We start from the raw sequence: 19680 nt of genomic DNA on the forward strand, positions 1-19680 counted from the left end.
TTGCCCGCTGTAACTCAAGGAAGTCATGATAAGGCTAAGTGACACCATGTACAAATATTTGCTAGCTTCTACTTTTAATGCATTGTCTGTGGAAAGAGTGTGAAAGGATATGAAAGGCATAATGACTTGGAAAACTTAGTGAACCTGCCTCTCTATTCCCATCCTGCTTTCTTTGAGTTCTGTTCTTCATCATTTATCTGTTACTGTGTTTTGAAATTGTATCATCTGTAGCTTAACATCCTGCTCTGTGACTCATTCTCATAAATTAAACAGGATCAGTATTCACATGGAGAAGAGAGAAAAAATGTGTCAGTTGGAGACAGTGGATTGTTGCTACAAAGGACCTCACCTGCTCAATGCAGAAGTTTAAAATCCCAACGTGACTGTGGCTGTGCTTCATCTGCTTGAGTGGTTTCATTTTTGTTGTGCTCTACCTCACCTGGGATGAGTAATCAAGGATGGGGAAGAAAAAGGGTAATGATCAGTAGTGGAGCAAATGGCTGATGCTGTTTCAGGAAGCTGCTGTTTCTTTCTGTTGATCGTGCTTCTTCATGTGCCGTGGCCTGGAACATGCAAACTTAAGTATGCAGGCACAGAATCTCATAAGTCTATACATGTCTCCTACAGTGCCTGTATGAGAAGAAGTGCATTTGTTTCCAGGACTGCTAGTAAGTGGTAGAATTCTTCAACACAAAAATTTTTCAGTGTGCTTAGAGGTAGTCATCAAAACTGAACAGCGTGATTTGGAAGGGAAAGATGAGGATCATCAAATCCAACTTCTGGCTCCATGCAATACCACCCAAAATCCAGACCCTACATCTGTGAGTGTTGTTCAAGTGCTCCTTGAACTCCAGCAGGTTTGGCACTGCTGCCATGCAGAGCCTGTGTATCAGCAAGTGGGGTTCATGGGACTGTATGAGCAGATGGTTACCAGGAAAAAATGGAGACTTCTGCTGGTTTTTCCACTTATGGCGCTATCACGTGGTAGCCTAGTATGTCTACCACAGAAGCAGAACCTTTGTGGGGTGAGGAAGCATCTTGGTGTGGGTATTTCTGCCTCCTGTATGTGTGTAAATGCACAACAGCTCTCTTCATGACAGTGTACGCTGAGCAGTGCGCTCCTGCTTCACATACCTAGCAGGAGAGGCAGTCAGAAAGACTACTAAACTGAATAGTACAGGACTTCTAGGTGATGTTTCTTTGGCTGATTTCACCTTTTGAGATCTGCTTAGAGTTGCTTCTGAGTAGCGTGCTGAGAGGATTAGCCTTGCTTTCATCCAGCATCACCTCCCGCTAGTTCAAAATGAGAACTGAAAACTGCTCCTATCCAGGTGGGACTTAAACTCTGCACAGCCTAAGAGGTTGCATAGGAGTCAGCTTCATTGCCAGCACAAGTCAGAGGTGAAAGGTTTTTTTTTATCAAAAAGATCAAGAAACCTAAGATGGTAACTACTTTAGTTAAACTTTCTCTGCAGGTTAGAAGGTAAGATAGATAAGAGTTCATTATCACAAATTTCTCTATCAGTGCAGGGAATTCAAGATTATTACAGTTCATTGATATAAAATAATAACTGCAATTTGTCTTGTTGGAAAGAACTCTGGTATGCCTGAGCAGTCTTTAATCCTTGCTTAATGCTTTGTGCCTGCACTTACAATTAGTGCTATATGGATTTATTGCATTGGATTTCAGTCAATGATCCGAAACAAAACCCAAATTGTAGCCCACTAAATAAAAGTTGTCTGAAGATGACAGTGAAACGTTCTTCTAGTTATTGAAATCACAGAACTGCGGAATGTTTGGGTTGGAAGAGACTCCAAAGATCTCCAATCCCTCTGCCACAGGCAGGTAGATACTACTGGATTCAGTGCTTCTTTATTTTTCATGTGGAGGGAAGGAAAGCAAGTATAGAGGCATGCAAAAGGAATCAGCCTTTACTATCCATGTGCCCTGCAGACTAATCAGTAAATGGTATGTCATCTGAGTTACGTGTCAGGAATTGGTTTCGCTTCACAACATGATCAAGGAGTTTGCCATTAACTTCATTATATTGAAGAATTGACTCAGTTGGTTTTTTTTCTGTCATCAAAACATCGAAATTGAAATAATTTTCTGTCCAAACTAATTAGGACAACCAAGCCTAACACATTTGGTGTATATATATATATATTTAAAGCAGTGGATGATTTTCTTATCTGAAAAATGAGCCAATTAGCTATTAATCATGCTTATAACAGATTTTCTTCTATGTTTGTGTACAGTGTGTGTTGAACTTCTGGAAGAAATGATATACTCTGTTTCAGAATCTCTTGAACGAGGAAAAAATGGTATCAATTATTTGAGTTTTAGATAGTGTTTCAGTGGGGACTCAAGTATGAGTCAGACATAAGATAACACAAGTGAAAGAAGGCTGAAGGTCTTTACTGCTGCTTTCGTTATCCAAATCAAACTGGCGCCACTGGCCTGTGTGCATTTCTCTGTGTGGAGGTGCTGGAACACCCCCCTGTCCCTGCCCTAAAACACAGTATCTTCAGGTATCCCCAGTGTTTATCCTCCTCCTCCCCAGAGCTCCAGGCTGCTGCATGCAACAAAGCTCGCTGTTTTTCATCCAGCAGTGTCAGGGCCTCCTGCCATGGCACAGTCAGTGCTTCCCAAGCATGTCTTCAATTTCCTAGTGCACTTGCTGTTATTTGGAAGTCTGTGACAGCCAATGAATGGATGTGGCTGTACTACAGCTTGATGTTGCAAATATAGGCTTTCACCACAAGCCAACTGATGTTCAACTTTCAATACTGCATTTACCATGTTCACATGAAATTATTTGTGGTGCCAAATTATGAAAGGGACACTTAGCACAGTCCTGGTCACAATTAGATGTTAAAGGTATATTAAAGTGCAACAAACATCCTGAGAAATCTGTGAAATATTTCCAGTAATTTTAGTCACTGGGAATTCTTTTGCAAAACATTGTTTGCAATCTTGAGTGGGGAGGCAGGCAAGGACATCAAAAACCCAAACAAAGAAGTCAGAAGGATGAAGCAGACAAGGGCAAGCCAGAGGAGGACAGGTACACTCATTAATTGTATTTACATTTCAGAGACGAGTTAGCTGCAGTGTTCTTAATCATATTCTACACTTGAGTTCCCTGCCACACATCACGAGTAATACGCTTTGGTGAAAAGGATGAGTGACCCAATGGGTTTCTTCCAAATTTAATTTAATGGGTGATCGTAATTTGAGAGGTCAGTACAAATGCCTATAGTAAATGACAATTTTAGTCCAGCAAACACTAATTAAGACAGAAATTAAGATGCTGACTAACGCACTTTTGGATATCATATATAACCTTGCAGGAGCTGATTAACTCAAACGTAACACCTCCTTAGGTGATAGCCACCAAATGATACTGGAATAGCTTTTAAAATTGAGAAGGATGAGGGAAAAGGATTTATGAAGCTCTTGGCTGAGTTTTCTCAGGAGAAAGAATCTTGATAATAAGTGGGATTAGCTCTTTGCCAATTAGCAGACAATTAGAGAAAAGACATTTACCCAGTGGGCAGAAGTCTTTTATGATAGGCTCATCCTCATCGAACCTGTTTATGCTAGAGGAAGATAAACAGTGCTTGCTCACAGTTTCTTAGCTCTAGGGATGTGAGCATCACTGGCTGCAGCCACTGTGCCAGCTTCACGGCATCTGCATTAAACACAATGTGACAGTGCTTAACATGAGAGCACAGAACAGAGGACCCCAGGGTGTACTCATGGATCCCAGTGTGTATATGGATGGTTTCCAAGGGGTCCACAGAAGATATTAGGATCATCGTATGGAATGTATGTGGAGAAAATTGAGAAATCTCCCACACTTGGAAGTTTTTTAGGGAGCAGGAAATCAGAAGGAGCAAGGAGGCACTGGCTTTATCTGTAAAGGTGAAAATCACTGGTAGATCAAAGATGGTGTTAAGACTTTTTGAGTGTCCCTTGTGCAAGTGAATGGACATAAGCTTTGGTGTGGCTGATGATCTAAAGAAGTATCTTTACACCTCAGAAGAGCTGAGTTGGTGTTGTGGCTTAACCCAGCAGGCAACTGAGTTCAGAATTGAGATGCTCTGTGCTGGTTCAGTCTCCTCGCAGCTCCTTGTGCCCCTCACTTCTGACTGGCAGGGCAGTGTGAGGAGCTGAAATGTCCTTGGCTCTGTAAGCCCCGCTCAGCAATACCTAAGCATCACTGTGTTATCAACATAATTCTCATCCTAAAACCAAAACATGGCACCCTACCAGCTACTGGGAAGAAAATTGTCTCTATCCCAGCCAAAACCATGAAAGCTAAGTTGCTGCTTCTTGTCTTTTTTCCTACTTAACAATGACATTTTCTGCAAAACAGAGATACAGATGGCAGTGCTTGACCAAAAGGTATCTGGGGAAGAATATGTCTGGCTTTACTGTGGTTCATGTTCCTCTTTTCCATTCTTAGATCCTACATAGGATCCATCTTTGCTAACTGAAGCATCCAAGTCTGAGGCTAAGTTCTTCTCCAAACTCCTCCTGTCAGCAATAGACAGAGAAGAGCAGGAGCAGAACACGAGCTCTCTAACTCCAGCATTTGCTCAAGGCATGTTTCAGGATTCATCCCCTAAAGGATATATTTCTTGCTGTTAATGCTGCAGGCAATTCAGGGCACAGAGCAAGCCTGAGGCCTAAAAATGGCTGGAAAAATTGTACCCTTCAGTTTTAAAATCTAGCTCAGAAAAGCAAAGATTACAAGAGGAAGGTAAATGAAGACTAATCTCTGCTTAGGAGAGCAGTTGGAAGAGTTCCCATTCAGCCAAAGGCCATCATTTCCCTCATGTACCCATTAGCTCAAGGTGATATGGCTCTACTGTAGAAGTACCTGGCCTGGATGAAGAAGACCTGGGGTATTAGAATTAGGAGAAATCTGGTAGTGTCATGAGCTGAAGTCATTGAGCTCCACTTGTTCAGTGAATACTGGAGCCAGCAAAACCCTTCTGAAGGGAATAGTGAGGATCAGTTAAAATAATTGGGTTGATTTCCAGAACAAATAAACACCAGGTGTGCTTGAGGACACGGACTGGCAGCAATGATCAAATGTATTTTGCTGGTGTGTGCTCTGGGTTAGGAACATGTTGAACAGCAGGAAAGGACGTGACACAGAAGCTCAGACCTGCAATGTGCTGTTCCTGTTGTTTAGCACAACCTGAAGCTGTATTAAAAAAATAGTAAAACGTTATCAAGTCCTCTTTGGCATGGAAAAAGGCGTGAACTGAAGGCAACAGCCTAGTCAGATCAGAATGGCATCAATGTTTTGTGACTGAGAAACTTTCACTTGCACAATGACGCTTACTCTTAGGGGTAAAAACAGAGCACCACAGAGGCAGTGATTACTGATGGAGGATGCTGATTAGCTCCTCCAGCTTCCCCACCTGAAAACACAAGATGTATGATACAGCCAATGTGAACTCCATGGGAGGAAGTAGCAGAAATGTGATTACAGATATTACATCCAAACTGAATTAAAGCTGCATTAAAAAACCTCCCATTACTGTGCAGTCTCATGCTATTCTTAAAAAGATGACATGATCTGCTACTGACAGGCCCATAAATAATATACAGGGGCATACTTCCCGTAAAACAGGTTTGATCACTGACTTGCTGATTCACAAACCCACATAAACCAGGGCAGAAAGTAGAATTATCAACAAATATCCCTGATGTAAATAATCATTAGCAAAGCAGCGATGTCACTTGGAATTCTTTTTTATTTCAAATATTTGGTTCACATTACTTTAAGCAACTTTAATAACGTCTGTTTCTTCATCTTTAAAAATCAGGTAATGAATCTGAACTTCACTTCTTTGCAAAAGGCAGACCTATACATAAAAGCATTGTTACTTCATGCTGGTTTTAACAAACCTGTTCTCAGTAGACCAATGGTCAGTGGGCCAGTTTTCTTAGCTATGTTCTTTTATTCTACAGATTTGAATGGGTTATTAAATCCTTCTAACTCCTGTTTTTGCTGGCAGAGGGATAGCAATTCAAGCTCAAACATACATGTAGAGTTCACTCTTAAATCTGTTTTTAGAGGGTTTCATGCAGTGACATATATGGAGGCAAATATTTATCTGCTTTGTTGACTGTGATGGTTATGAGGCAATGAAAAAGACCTCTACTATGGTAGTGTCATGAGTTACTGTCCCTGTCACAAGGGCCCTACACATCCAGTAATTCCTGTAAAAGACTGCCTACCTGGTATAGTCAGAAGTTTTATATAAGATGACAAAGAGGCCTGCAATAAAATAGTCCATCTTTCAATTACTTCCTGTGGTATGTTACAACAAGTGTCAGAGTACAGTAAATTTTGCCAGAACAAGCTGATGTGAATGATGATGTAGTTATAAATGGGTAACAAAGACTTTTAATGCACACATAAAAAATAATCCAGCAATCCACTTCCAAATGTATTTTACCTATTTTAAAGCAGTAAAACACAGCTGGCAGCTGTTTATTAAAGGGGATCAGTGTGCTAAAATGTGCTCAGTCAGAGGTAATAACACTAGGAAAAATATTTCAATAGAAATGTATTTTAAGAACAAAATCAAAGAAGAAAAGTTACAGAACCTGGGAATTTCAAAGCAGACTCCTCCTCATACTCCCCCCTCTCCTCCAAAACAAACCCAGGGCTATAAAAAGCTTTAGGAAGGATTTTCAAAGGCACTGAGCTTTCAAAAGGCAGAAAACCCTGAAGTGCTCATTGTGCATTTCAATCGAGATGTTTCCCCAGATCTTCCACACTTCATTATTTTCTGCAATCACACACAAATTTGCACGGCCAATGTATGAATGAATAATAGCTAGGGATGGTGATGTTCTATCAGCTCAGCCAAAATCCCTTCTTTAGAAACATGGTGATATCTCAGCCAGGTCTCATGAGGGCATCACTGCTGCCTGCTGTGTGTGGTCAGGCTGCACACTTCTTGCTCTTTCTGCAGAGTGGCCTATCCTGAGGTTTGTGCAAGCTCCTTGTTTTGGTGATCATCTATTTTAAGTTGCCTGTCTGACAGCTAATTCTTTCTGATACAAAATCAGATCACCCCTCTGCTGCAATCACAAATAGTATCTGCAGCCATAGGGAGCTGTGTAGTTGCTTGCCCTAATTCTGAATAGCAAATTCTGACAGCCTTGGATCGATGTGACGTGGGCAGCACAACTTTAACAAGCACTTCAAAAGCTGCTGCATTTTCAAAACTTAGGTTTCAGTGTAGAAAAAAGTTGGAAATGTGTTTCAGAAAGCCACACTCTGTTTTTTTTTATTTCAGCTTTCTTTTTCCTGTTTAATTCATTCAACTGAGCGTTGTAATAGCTCTTCTCGATCAATCAAATTGAATACTGAGTGAAGTGATCCTGAGACACCATCTCAGAGATTTATCTGTCACCGTGCATGACAGCTTTTCTCCCCTCTGCAGGATGAGCTTTGTACTTTTCTGTGAGCCTCTCAAGCCCTATCCCACTTAAGGCAGGACTGGTTCAAAGCCAGCTGTATGTCCTCCTGAAAATTGATTTGTGTATTCCTTGCGCACCAGCAGGACCTGAGGAGCAAGAAGGAGGTGAAGGACTCCAAGGAACAAAGACATCTTGCTTTTCGAATCTCTGCTTGTGCTCTACTGCCCACACATATATCATTATCTGGCCTCCTATTCTCCAGATGCGAGCCATCTCCTTTATGGCTTGCATACACCTCTCTCCTGTTGAAAAATGGAGACTCACTAGAAGAGAAGAGATAAGGTGAAGAAGCATCCCTCAGGACACTAATGAATGCAGAGGTAAGGACAGGGACTGGCTCTGGCACTCTGGCAGCTGTTGGCTTGCACCACAGGAGCGGATCATTTATCTTCTGCTGTGTTCTGTGCTATTGTTATACTATCTCTAAGCTGTGACAGGAGTTCATAACACACCGACTTATTTTAAAAGCACATTAGAATTTAGAAATTCATTTCAGCATGTTGAAACAAGCAACATCTTTCAGATCAGCAGTAAACATCACAACAGCCACGTTTTCTCAGCACAAAATTACTGTCTGTAAATACTGTCTACTGCAGGTAGCAAAGCAACCTGCTGCTTTTTTATCCTTGCTTAATGCTCATCTATAACCTGAAAGAAGCACTTCTGACCAGGAAGCCATATACTGAGGCTACACATGGTTTTTGCAATAGCCAGGCTAGTGATTATGCTGATAATATCCATTTAAGTAAGGCTAAGTTAAACCTGCTTGCACACTTCTCCTCCTTTACTGACAGGCATCAAAAACAAAGAAGGTAAGGGTCCCTACTGGTTTTGGATGCATCTAGATCATGAACGTACAAGTGAATGACACTTGGCCAACAATTGTCTACTTCTGTAATTATCATGCATTTTTTTACAAAAACAAATAGCTAGGAAATCCCACTCTCACTGTGTAACCGTACACACAACACAAACATGCATGGCAAGATCACCTCATGGTTACAGTGGTGAAACTGAAGTTGCACATCTTTGCTGGAGCAAGAATTTAGTCTAGGGTTAACTCTAATTTGATAAAGTTTGTCCCGAATAAGGCAATTGGTCTTGTGTTTTGTCCAGAACTTGCCTGATGGCAGCTCTGCAGGTTGATAGCTATCTGGTCTCAGAATGTGTAGTTGTGGAGGTCACAGCAGGCGCTGAGGTTGGTCAGGTCCTGGTGCACAGGAGGGTCTTCAGCAACATCTCAGCTGTGCCAAATGAATTATGTCACATGATACATGAGAATCTGAAACAGAACATAAGAATCTGACATATGGAACAGTTTTAGAATAGTGACAGAAAGAAAAGGGCAAACATTAAAGATGCCGAAAAAAATAAAAAGCAATAGATGTGGACACATTTATCCAAACTTTTATGACTTTTATGTTCTTCAGTGAAAATGCCTGCGCCAATTTGGGCAGATACTTCTACAAGAACCACTTCAGGTTATAACAAACTAGGTGGTTTTTGGTTTTTTTTTTTGGTGTTTTTTTTTTTTCCTGTTCAACTGTTGAGGTGCTGGTTTTTACAAAACAAAACAACACAAAAAACCCCAAACCCTTTTTCTTTCAAGGGGGAAAAAAACAGGTGTGAGCTTTCAACTCTTTCAGAAGAGGTAACTATAGGAAATACCAGCAGAAGTGCTGTACGTGCAGCCTGTATGTGCCTGTCAGGACAGCCATTCACCATCCGATCCACTTTGCCTCAGAAAAAGGGACTCTTTACAATTAAAAGAATAACAGTGTGAAATCCAGCTGAGATAGGAAAACACTCTGCTTGCCCTGAATGATGCATTCAGAGCCTCGGCAGCAATGTGAGGATCAAAAGGCAAGCTTTAAAGGAATAGGGCCTTTTAAGTTTAGTTATTCAGCTGCTCTGCCTGGAGGATTCACTTGTTGGAGATGAGATGAACAGAAATCAATTGCAAAAAAGCTTAGGTCTTCTTGAGCAGTAGTTGAGACTTTGACATTGAAACATCATGGCCTTTTTAATTAAAAAGGCATAAAGTGCCATTTAAGAAATTGCGGTTTATTAATAAAATCTCATGCTGAGTAAAGTTTTGGTGTTGTTGAGGTAAATTTGTCAGATCATTTTGAAAGCTACAGATGATACATTGTGTTTAAAAATGCACAACCCTCATGACGTTCAACAAATCCTAGTACAAGGTCTTACATCTGGGTCAAGGCAACATCCACTACGAACACAAGCTGGGGGATAAAAGGATTGTGTGCAGTCTTACTGAAAAAGACCTGGGAGTGTTGGTAGATGGCAAGATGGACATGTGCCCTCACAGCCCAGAAAGCCAACCATATCCTGGGCTGCATCCAAAGCAGCATGGCCAGCAGAGCAAGGGAGTGATCCTGCCCCTCTGCTCTGTGCTGAGAGGCCTCACCTGGAGCACTGCATCCAGATGTGGAGTCCTCAGTACAGGGGAGACATGGAGCTGTTGGAGTGCATCCAGAGGAGGGCCACAAAAATGATCCAAGGGATGGAATGCCTCTTCTATGAGGACAGGCTGAGAGAAATGGGGCTGTTCAGCTTAGAGAAGACTCTGGGGAGATCTAGGAGAGGCCTTTTAATATCTAAAGGAAAGAAGGGGAAAGGTATTTTAGCAGGGTCTACAATGATAGGACAAGGGGAAATGGTTTCAAGCTTAAAGAGGGTAGAGTTTGGTTAGACATCAGGAAGAAGTCTTTTACACAGAGGTATTAAGGCACTGGCACAGGTTGCCCAGAGAGGTGGTGGATGCCCCGTTCTTGGAGACATTCAAGCTCAGGCTGGATGGGGCTCTGAGCAGCCTGATCTAGCTGTAGGATCTCTGCTCATTGCAGAGGAGTTGGAATAGATGATTTTTAAAGGTCCCTTCCAACTCTAAGGATTCTATGATTCTATGAAACAGAATGTCTGTGTGGGGCAGCAATGCATTGTACAGAAATCACAAATCATCCTGCGAATTGCTATTCATGGCTTTGAACCTGGCAGGTTCCATGGTCACCATGCAGTCGCACTCACCTAAAGAAAGCTGCTTATAAAAAAATTATACATTTTTTCTTTACATTAAATTCCTTGTATACTGAAGCTCTATTTAAACTGAACCATCTGTAATGTGCTGTAATGGTGCTCTGTCAGATATAGAGATGCCACAGAGGCTCAAACACTCCCCCAGGAACCTGATCTCAGCCCAGGAGCCTGCACCCTTCTGCTAGAGATGATTGAAATCTGCACCTTCTGCAGATCACACAGGCAGATGGATGGTGCTGGGGCTGATACCTCAGCACTGTTCTCCTAGTACAACCTTTCTCCTGCTGTTTGATGTATTTGAAGGATTTCCCACCATTCTAGCACTATAGAACAAGGGTCCATATGCTTGAAGGAGTATTTTTTATGCCTGGTACTTTCAGTGAAAAAAAATATTTTTTTTAAACCACAAAAAGAAAAGAAGCTTGCATATAGGGCAGAGGAAACTCATTTTGGTCAGATTAAACATCTTTCTGCTGTAGCAGTCAGCAGCAGCAGTCAGCAACAGATATTTGGGAAAGAAATAAGGAAAAGACGGTGACTCCCTTCTTTGGCTTCCTGTGGTCAACAGCTTAAGAGCATCCTCAGTGCCAGGCAGGACCTTGTATCTAACAATCAGTGTTGGATTCATCCTTTATGGACACTTTCTTGCATTTGCTTCTACATCTGATTGCTCAAATTCATCTGCCAAAGGAGTCTGCAATTTAATTCCTATTTACTTAATGGTTCCACACATATTCTCCTCTTGCAAGGAGCCACAGAAATTCACTATCTACCTACTCAGTGATCTTACATAATTAGAGGGGTCCAGGGTGTTATCTCCTCTTTCTCAGGAGGAGCATGATTTGTACACTTTTTCTGTGATAATTTATGATATTCTTTTTTCTTAGATGTAGAGCACCAGTCCACTAACTAATCCTCATACATAAATAGTTTGCATCTCTGATATTTGTAGGGATCTTTACCTGTTCTATATCTTTGCAGAGATGGAGAATACCTGGATTTTGATCAGCATTGAAGATACAGATGCACTGGTTATTTTTTTTTTCTGCCATTCCTCTCTTTGGGATTGTTTTCATTTTTTTTCTTCACATTTGAATGCTTTGGGTTTTTTTGTTTGTTTGTTTTTTGTTTTTTGGCCAGATTTGAATATGTAGCAAATATTATCAGAGAACTGAAAACAACTTCAACATTTCTTTCTTGAGCAATAGAGTACCACCATGGATGTAGGCTTAGTTCTTTTTTCCTATGCACGTTACTGAGCATTTAGCAACAAGTAATTTTCTGCAGTGTGGTCATTAGTTTTGTGAGAGACTTTTCTGTGATTCTGTGCGGTCTGTAGTCCTGAATAGCTCTATGACATCAGCAGACTTTATCACTAGCCTATTCATTTCCTTTGTAGTCACAAATCACACAGGAATTTAAACAGCATTGAACAGCGTCCTTTTTATAGATGCCATACACCTACACTAAGCCTTCACCAGGAGTCTTTCAGCTCTTTCCATACTTGTCTGCTAACATTTCACCCTTTTGGCTTTTCCATTTTCTTTAACAGTTTCTTTCTTTTTGGTATTAAAGTCCTACACGGTGGATTTTTATAGCATTTTTATTTCTAGCAGAAGGTTTGATTATGGCCACATTACATTGAGAGAACATGGCTCTTGTACAATTACTTATTGATGTGGGCCTGATTCAGCCTAATAAGAGTTTTCTTCCTTTTCTTCATTATCAGATTAATCTTTCCAAGAGGCCTCATGCCTCTGTGTATCATTTATACAACCTACATATGGATAATTGAAGTTTCCCAATATCGTGTTTGCTGCCCTCACAGCCCTTGCAATCTTTCCTGGTACTCTGTGGTCATTTTCACCAAGATTACCACAGAGCAACTGATACATCCTTATTATTACACCCTTCTCTTTCATCTGCCTGCCTGCAATCGTTTCTTCTGGAAGTTTATCCTCCTGCTTTTTTTTTTTTTTTCCCCACAGAAGAATATTCAAAGCTTTTTCGCTGCTGTGCAGTTCTTGTACACTTTTATTATAGAACATTCTGAATTGGAAGGGACCCACAAGGATCACCGAGTCCAACTCCTGTCTCCACACAGCACCATCCCAAATCCAATCCCAATGTCTGAGAGCACTGTCCAATCACCCTTTCCCTCACCCCCAGCTTCATGCAGCAGCAAGACTTCACATTTTAGAATCATAGAATCACAGAATCGTAGAATCATAGAATCACCAAGGTTGGAAAAGACCTAAAAGATCATCCAGTTCCACCATTCACCTTCACATTTTAGTTAGCAGTTTTCAGCAATTAAGCATTTCTTTTGATTTTGGCCATACGTTCCCCAGTGTTCCTGAAAGTTAATCAACAAATAATTTTGTGCTACGCGCAACTTATTCCCACCACTCTGTTTAAATTGAAAACTGAAAGATATTCTGTAACTGAAAATACATAATTGAATTCAGATTTGAAACGGAAGGAGTGAGAAGGGAGGGAGAACATTTCAAAGATTATTCTCTTCTTCATTTCAGGAGAATATAATTAATTGCTCTTTCTCTTAAGTTAATACTGTGACTAATCCTACTCAAAGTGATAATTTAGGACAAACAGACAGTGTAAGATACACTTCTAAGTCACTCAGTCATCTTTGGAGAACAGAACTGAAAGCATCAAGAACTTTGATTTATTTTTAAGAAGTCATTTTGAGAATGAATATTTTAGGTCAGCAATTCAATTTGAACCCTGTTAAATGGCAAAGAAATCTGTGTAATCACAAATAGCTTTTCTCAGTCAAATTTCTTCCCTCGAGTTAAATCCCTTCAGAGACGTTTGGAAAGTATTTAAGGATCACAAAATCTTTATCTCAGAGACTCTTTTGAATATACTGTTCATATACTTCAGATGTCACTTTATCTCTGTCTGTTCTAATAATAGGAACAATTGGAACATATACAGAAAGCATGATTGTAAGTTCAGCATGACTTTGTTCTCCTTTATTAGGGTTGTATCAAAGACAAAAAAGGGAGGAAAAATAAATATAAAAAAGAACTATTAAAAAGAATTGCTGGACAAACAGTTTTTCCATTATTTTTTTTTTCTTTTGAAAATATAACTCTTTAATTACTTAGATTGAAAAACTTATTTCTTCTTTAATGGTTAGCATTTGCAAATGACAGTGCTGCCTTTATAAAAATCATTTTAATTATGAAATTTAATTAGCTTATTAAAGTCTTGATTCAGGAATATAATTACATGCTTAACTTTAAGCATCTGAGTGGCTACGCTGATTTCAGTGGGATTCCTTCTGTGTTTATATTAGAGATAATTCTGAGAAGCTGAAATGCTCATCACAGCAACAAAGACATGGGGACACCTATAGCTAAAATCAGCAAAAGAAGCCTTGGCACTATGCAGATACAGCCATCTCAGGTGCCCGAACGCCGTTCTGGATCCACTCTGGCTCTCCATGCCTTGGTGTTGCTCTGTGTGCTGTCAGAGCAGAGGATATCAGCCACATGCTAACAAGCCAGAGCCATGCTGTCAACTCATTAAATGACACAGCTGGTCAAGGCCTTGTAACCAGGTAACATTTGTAAAGAACATGTGGCTGAGATTGAAAAGAGGTGTACTATCAACACGACAAACTTAATAAGGACACTAATAGCTTGCTGTGGTCTAAAATAAATAATTGCCTTTAGAAACGCTGAGCAGGTTTTATACCGTATTACATATTTTGTATTATACAAAATAGAAAGCTAGATTTGGATTCTGTACTAATTCTGCTCTGCAGTTACTTGGAATTAGAAAAACCACAAGGGGCAGAGGTTGTTTTTTTGTGATGTGCATTTTTCCAAGGAAAAAAAATGTCAGGTTTTGTGACCTGAACCCATCGTGACATAAGTATGGAAATAAGATTGGGATATTTTTTGATTAATCAGTTATAACTTGCATGAAAATTTCACTGGCAGGAACACAAAACTTCTGATTTGAGATAAAAATCAAGCTCCCTGCTGTTGGTGAGATCTGCAGTGATGCACAGCGCTGTCAGCTGACAAGACCAGGGAGAGAAGCTGTGTGAACAACAGATAAAGACCACAAATGTCAGCCACAGGTCGTATGGCACCTTTCTGCATCTGTAAGAATTTGCCATTGCATGCATAGAAATGACTGTCCTATTCCCATTAAGTAAAACATTACTGGTGATGAGGCCAAAACTGAAAGCAGAACTTGCAGATGTCTCAAAAGAAGCAAGGGTTCTTGGTGGGTCATCTCATCAAAAACAGGAATTCCCAATATGGGTGGGATTTCTGCTTTGCTTGTGAGCCCTCTTGTGATATTCCGGCCTCCTGGGAGAAGAGCTAGTCACTGGCAGAAGGGCAGCAGGATACAGGATAGACGATGGATTTTTCCCCAAAAGGCCAGGTTGCATTTGAGCAGATTTGAGCACATTTGAGCAAATACAGAAAAAAAAGGTAGTTCTCATCCTGGCTCCAAGGCAGAATAAAATACTTGGCCCAAATGAAAACCAACTTAACTTAGGCTAAGCTGAAGCAAACAACCTTTGCTGAAGGTTAGGATGATTATCTCTTTTTCCCTCCTGTGTAAAGTAAAGATGAAGACTATTATGCTTCTTTCAGTCTAATAATTCATATTTCCTAAACTTCAATTATTGAAAACATCTCCACATTAACTGCAAACTTTTAAAGGTGTGATTCCCAAAAGCAGATACCATGTTCTATTTTGGATCTAAAAAGTACCAACTCCAGGAGTGTAGCTCATTCTTTTGGCCTCCATAAAACAGCAGAAGGGTATTTGCCTGTTTTTGTAATAGCTCAATGCTACCCACATATATTTGGTCTGTGGACCATCTGATCTAACTGTTATTTCTTACTTTGTTCATTTAATATTCTCTTTCCAAGTATGGTACTTTCCTCTGGATGGTTCATGTGTCTCTCCTTGTTGATTTCAAACAGCCTCTCCATCATTTGCACATCATCTCATCTTCCAAAGCAACTCCTACTGTTCCAATTGTTCAATATGCTATCTAGCCTACAATAGAAGTTGTTAATTAAAAATTTGAATAGAAACAGGTAAAGTGGATCCCAAGAGGATCCTCTTTGAAATGTGTTCTGATTGAGCAGTGAAAAAGTGTATCGATTTTGAGAATGATTTTTCAGTCCTATATGTTCCTGTATTTTTAACTACTTATTTTACTTACAACAAGGACAGCAGAGTCAAGATAAATCATGCCTTCTCCCACCACTCTATCTATCGAGATGATTACCCTGTTAAAGATGGAAAACAGATTGACTTGCTCCTGACAAGTGCTTGTCGGCTCTTTCACATTGTATTGTCATTCTGTAGATTTTAATTGTTTATTCTATTTAAATTAGATTATTTAAATTATTTATTCAAGTAAATCTGCATAAATCCAAGCTAAGTTGGCTTTCTCTTGTTGTCCCTTCTGTATTGAGAACAAGTACCATGTTTGCCTTTCTTTGCTTGCTGGAGATCTGTTCCCAAGGGTTAGTATTGTGACCCTCCTATTTGTCGTTATTGAGATTGGGATGAGGGAATTGAGTGCATCCTCTGTAAGTTTGCAGATGATACCAAGCTGGGGGGCAGTGTTCATATGCCTGAGGACAGGAAGGCCATATAGAGGGATCTGGACAGGCTGGATTTCTGGGCTGAGGCCAATATGGTGAAGTATAGCAAGACCAATGCCAGGTTCTGCACTTTGGCAACAACAACCCCAGGCAACACTACAGGCTTGAGACTGAGTGACTGGAAGACTGCGTAAAGGAAAAGGATCTGAGAATGATGGTCAAAGCTTGGCTGAACATGAGCCAGTAGAGTGTCCAGGTGTCCAAGGCACCCAAGGACATCCTGGCTTGTATCAGAAATAGTGTTGCCAACAGGAGTGGGGCAGTGATCGTTCCTCTGTACTCAGCACTGGTGAGGCTGCACCTCGAGTGCTGCGTTCAGTTTTGGGCCCCTCACTACAAGAAAGATATTGAGGCCCTGGAGCATCTGGAGCACAAGTCTGATGGGGAGCAGTTGAGGGAGCTGGGATTGTTCAGTCTGAAGGAGACTCAGGGGAGAACTTATTGCTCTCTAAAACTGCCTACAAGGAGGTTGTGGTGAGGTGGGAGTTGGCCTCTTCTGCCATGTAACAGTGATAGAAGAGGGAATGGCCTCAAGTTGTGCCAGGGGAGGTTCAGGTTGGATAGTAGGAAAAAATTCTCTGAAAGAGTGGTCAGGCACTGGAGGGTGGATGAGTCACTGCCCTCAGAGGTGTTGAAGGTGTATGAAGGAACATGATTTAGTGGGGAAATATTGGTGTAAGATAGATGGTTGGACTAGGTGATATTAGAGGTTTTTTCCAACCTTAATGATTCTACAATTCTATGATTAAAGATAATGTGCCAAATCTGAGTAGCTCATCAAGATGAATTTCATGATTTCCTGACAATTTGTGTAACCTCCGTTTTCTAATACTTTCAAGCTATTTGTTTTTCACTGCTTAAATTCTTGTCTCCTGATTGAAAATCTAATTATAGCTGATCACAAATACCTTTTTGTAAAGACCAAAGGAAAATACACTGACATCACCAGCTTTCTCTGTTGGTTATTTAGGTTTTTTTTCCCCTTTTTGTTATCCTCTTGCTTTGCATACATTTATAAAACCTTTTTTTAGTTATAATTCTTGTTATGCTGTAGTCATTCTGACTTTAGTTCTTTGCACTTACAGTTATTGATAGTTTTTGTAATTTTTTTCAAATTTCTATGGCCTTAGAAAGTTCCTAATGTTGTCATGGCAGACCTTGTTACACCTGTCTTTTACACTTGGAAAGAATGTTTATTTTGCCTTTCTTATCACTACTTTCAAGGAATATCATTTTCTATTCACGCTGGATTTTACTTGGAAAAAGAAAAACCTTATTAGAATGTTCCCAATTGATCCTTAGGAAAAATAGAAGTTTGGAGAAGTGGCAGGTAGCAGTGGTTGTACGACACAGCTCAGCAGTATGCAGAAATAACCAATGTTATGCAGAAATGCGGGTTTTCTTCTCGGGGTAAAGAAAGAATGGAATCACTGCATCCCCATGTAGTGCTCATATTAATTGGCCCCAGAGTGTGATACAACCACGCCAATATGATTCTTCTTCTGATCACTTGGTTTCCTCCTGCTCAGTGTCTCATTGATTTTTACCATAAAGACAGAACTTACATCGTAGCAAACACTCCTGAGCATTTCATTTGGACTTTTTCCCTAAGAAACTCTTCCACATCGTAAATTGTAAGACTTACACTCTTTGTAATTGCACAGGCATCCTTCTCAGACGGTGTAAATTAGAGGACTGTGTGGCCTTACCTCCCTAAGTTACCCCTGACTTTCTCTGTTAAATTACCACATAACTAAAAGATTACTGATTAAAACAAAGTTAATTTTCACATGCTGGTAAGGAAAGCCATTTGATGCACTTCACTATGGAAACCTTTTTCCCCACTGAGATGAAGAGTATGATCAGATATTTCAGTAATATAATTTACCTTCACTGACTTGAGTATTGGACTCCTACTAAGAGAAGAAAATGATCTTCACCTTTATATTTGGAAGAAAGAAATTAGTTAACCAAGTTAATAGAAAAAACCTGCTTTTTATCCCCCGCCTGTATCAAAGTCTAAGAACTCAGCATGTAAAAGATTTTTATTAACACAGAACAGGATCTTTCTAAGTAAAGGAAAAAACCATCTTGACAAAGATAAAATTATGCTAAAAAATCCATACTGAATTGTGGATGTGAGCAATTCCTTAGCCAAAGTGGAAAGATGTGTGTGTTCTCTTTTACTGTAAGTAGAAGTGCTAATTTCATTAACACAGGAATGACTTCATCAATTTATGGCAAAGGCACTTATTTCTGTTGTTTGATAATATTAAATCTCAATTAAGACAATGCTGTGAATGCACTGGGATAGTGAATACGATTTCTTAAGTCTGTGGAAACATGGAAAGAACTGCATATTCACAGGGCAAATTGGTCTCCTTGTGCAGGAAGGAGTGAAATTTGATGTTATTTGATGGACATTTTATGCCTTTGAAAGCAGGGCATTTTAAAATGTTGCTGATTCATCATGTCTAGATTTATTTTCTGTCATAGAATCAAAGAATGGCCTGGGTTGAAAAGGACCAAGGTGATCATCGAGTTTCAACCTCCCTGCTGTGTGCAGGGTTGCCAGCCACCAGACCAGGCTGCCCAGAGCCACATCCAGCCTGGCCTTGAATGCCTCCAGGGATGGGGCATCCACAGCCTCCTTGGGCAACCTGTTCCAGTGCATCACCACCCTCTGTATGAAAAGCTTCCTCCTAATATTTAACCTGTCAATGTAAGATACACCACTCATGGAACTTGCAAAAATGCTTATTTATGTGTTCATATGCAATAGATACTGAAAACAAGGAAAAATCATTAAGCTAGGATTGTCATTACTAATCTGCCAATTTTTCCTACCACAGACCTGGCTTTAGTTTATATGTATGCATGTATACATACATATATATGTATATACAGGTAGACACAACAATGCAACACGTTATTTGCAACTTTACAATGCACCTGAGCCTATTTTTTCAGGTGGTAAACTTGCCCACTGCAGGGGGCTAGAACTAAATGATCTTTAAAGTCCCTTCCAACCCAAGCCATTCTGTGTTTCTGTGATAATGATCATGAGCGTGGTTCACACATGATCTGTGAGGGTGGAGGCTGTAACAGGTAACTTTGCAATTTGCAGCCATGTTATAGTCCATTTTAACGAATGGGCCACATTCGGTGCCTATGTAATTCCACCTGTAGCATAAATGTCTTTCTGTGTTCTTCACCTCACCCAGCAGACATGCAAACAGAGCTCTCAGCTTGCTGTAGATGGAGATATCCGTAGTCCATCCTCATCTCAGTGACAATCTCAGCCACACTACTCTTCTGAGTCTGGTCAGAAGCAGTCCTGAGGCACAGATTCTTTCCAGACAGGCAGTTTTTGAACACTCCTATTTACTCTTTCTAACAGGGTAGAATTATCCTTCACTTCCTTACCCAAGATTTCCAGAA

The sequence above is a fragment of the Tympanuchus pallidicinctus genome, unplaced genomic scaffold (assembly GCF_026119805.1).
Source record: "Tympanuchus pallidicinctus isolate F22 unplaced genomic scaffold, pur_lepc_1.0 scaffold11, whole genome shotgun sequence".
In the NCBI taxonomy this organism is placed as follows: domain Eukaryota; kingdom Metazoa; phylum Chordata; class Aves; order Galliformes; family Phasianidae; genus Tympanuchus; species Tympanuchus pallidicinctus.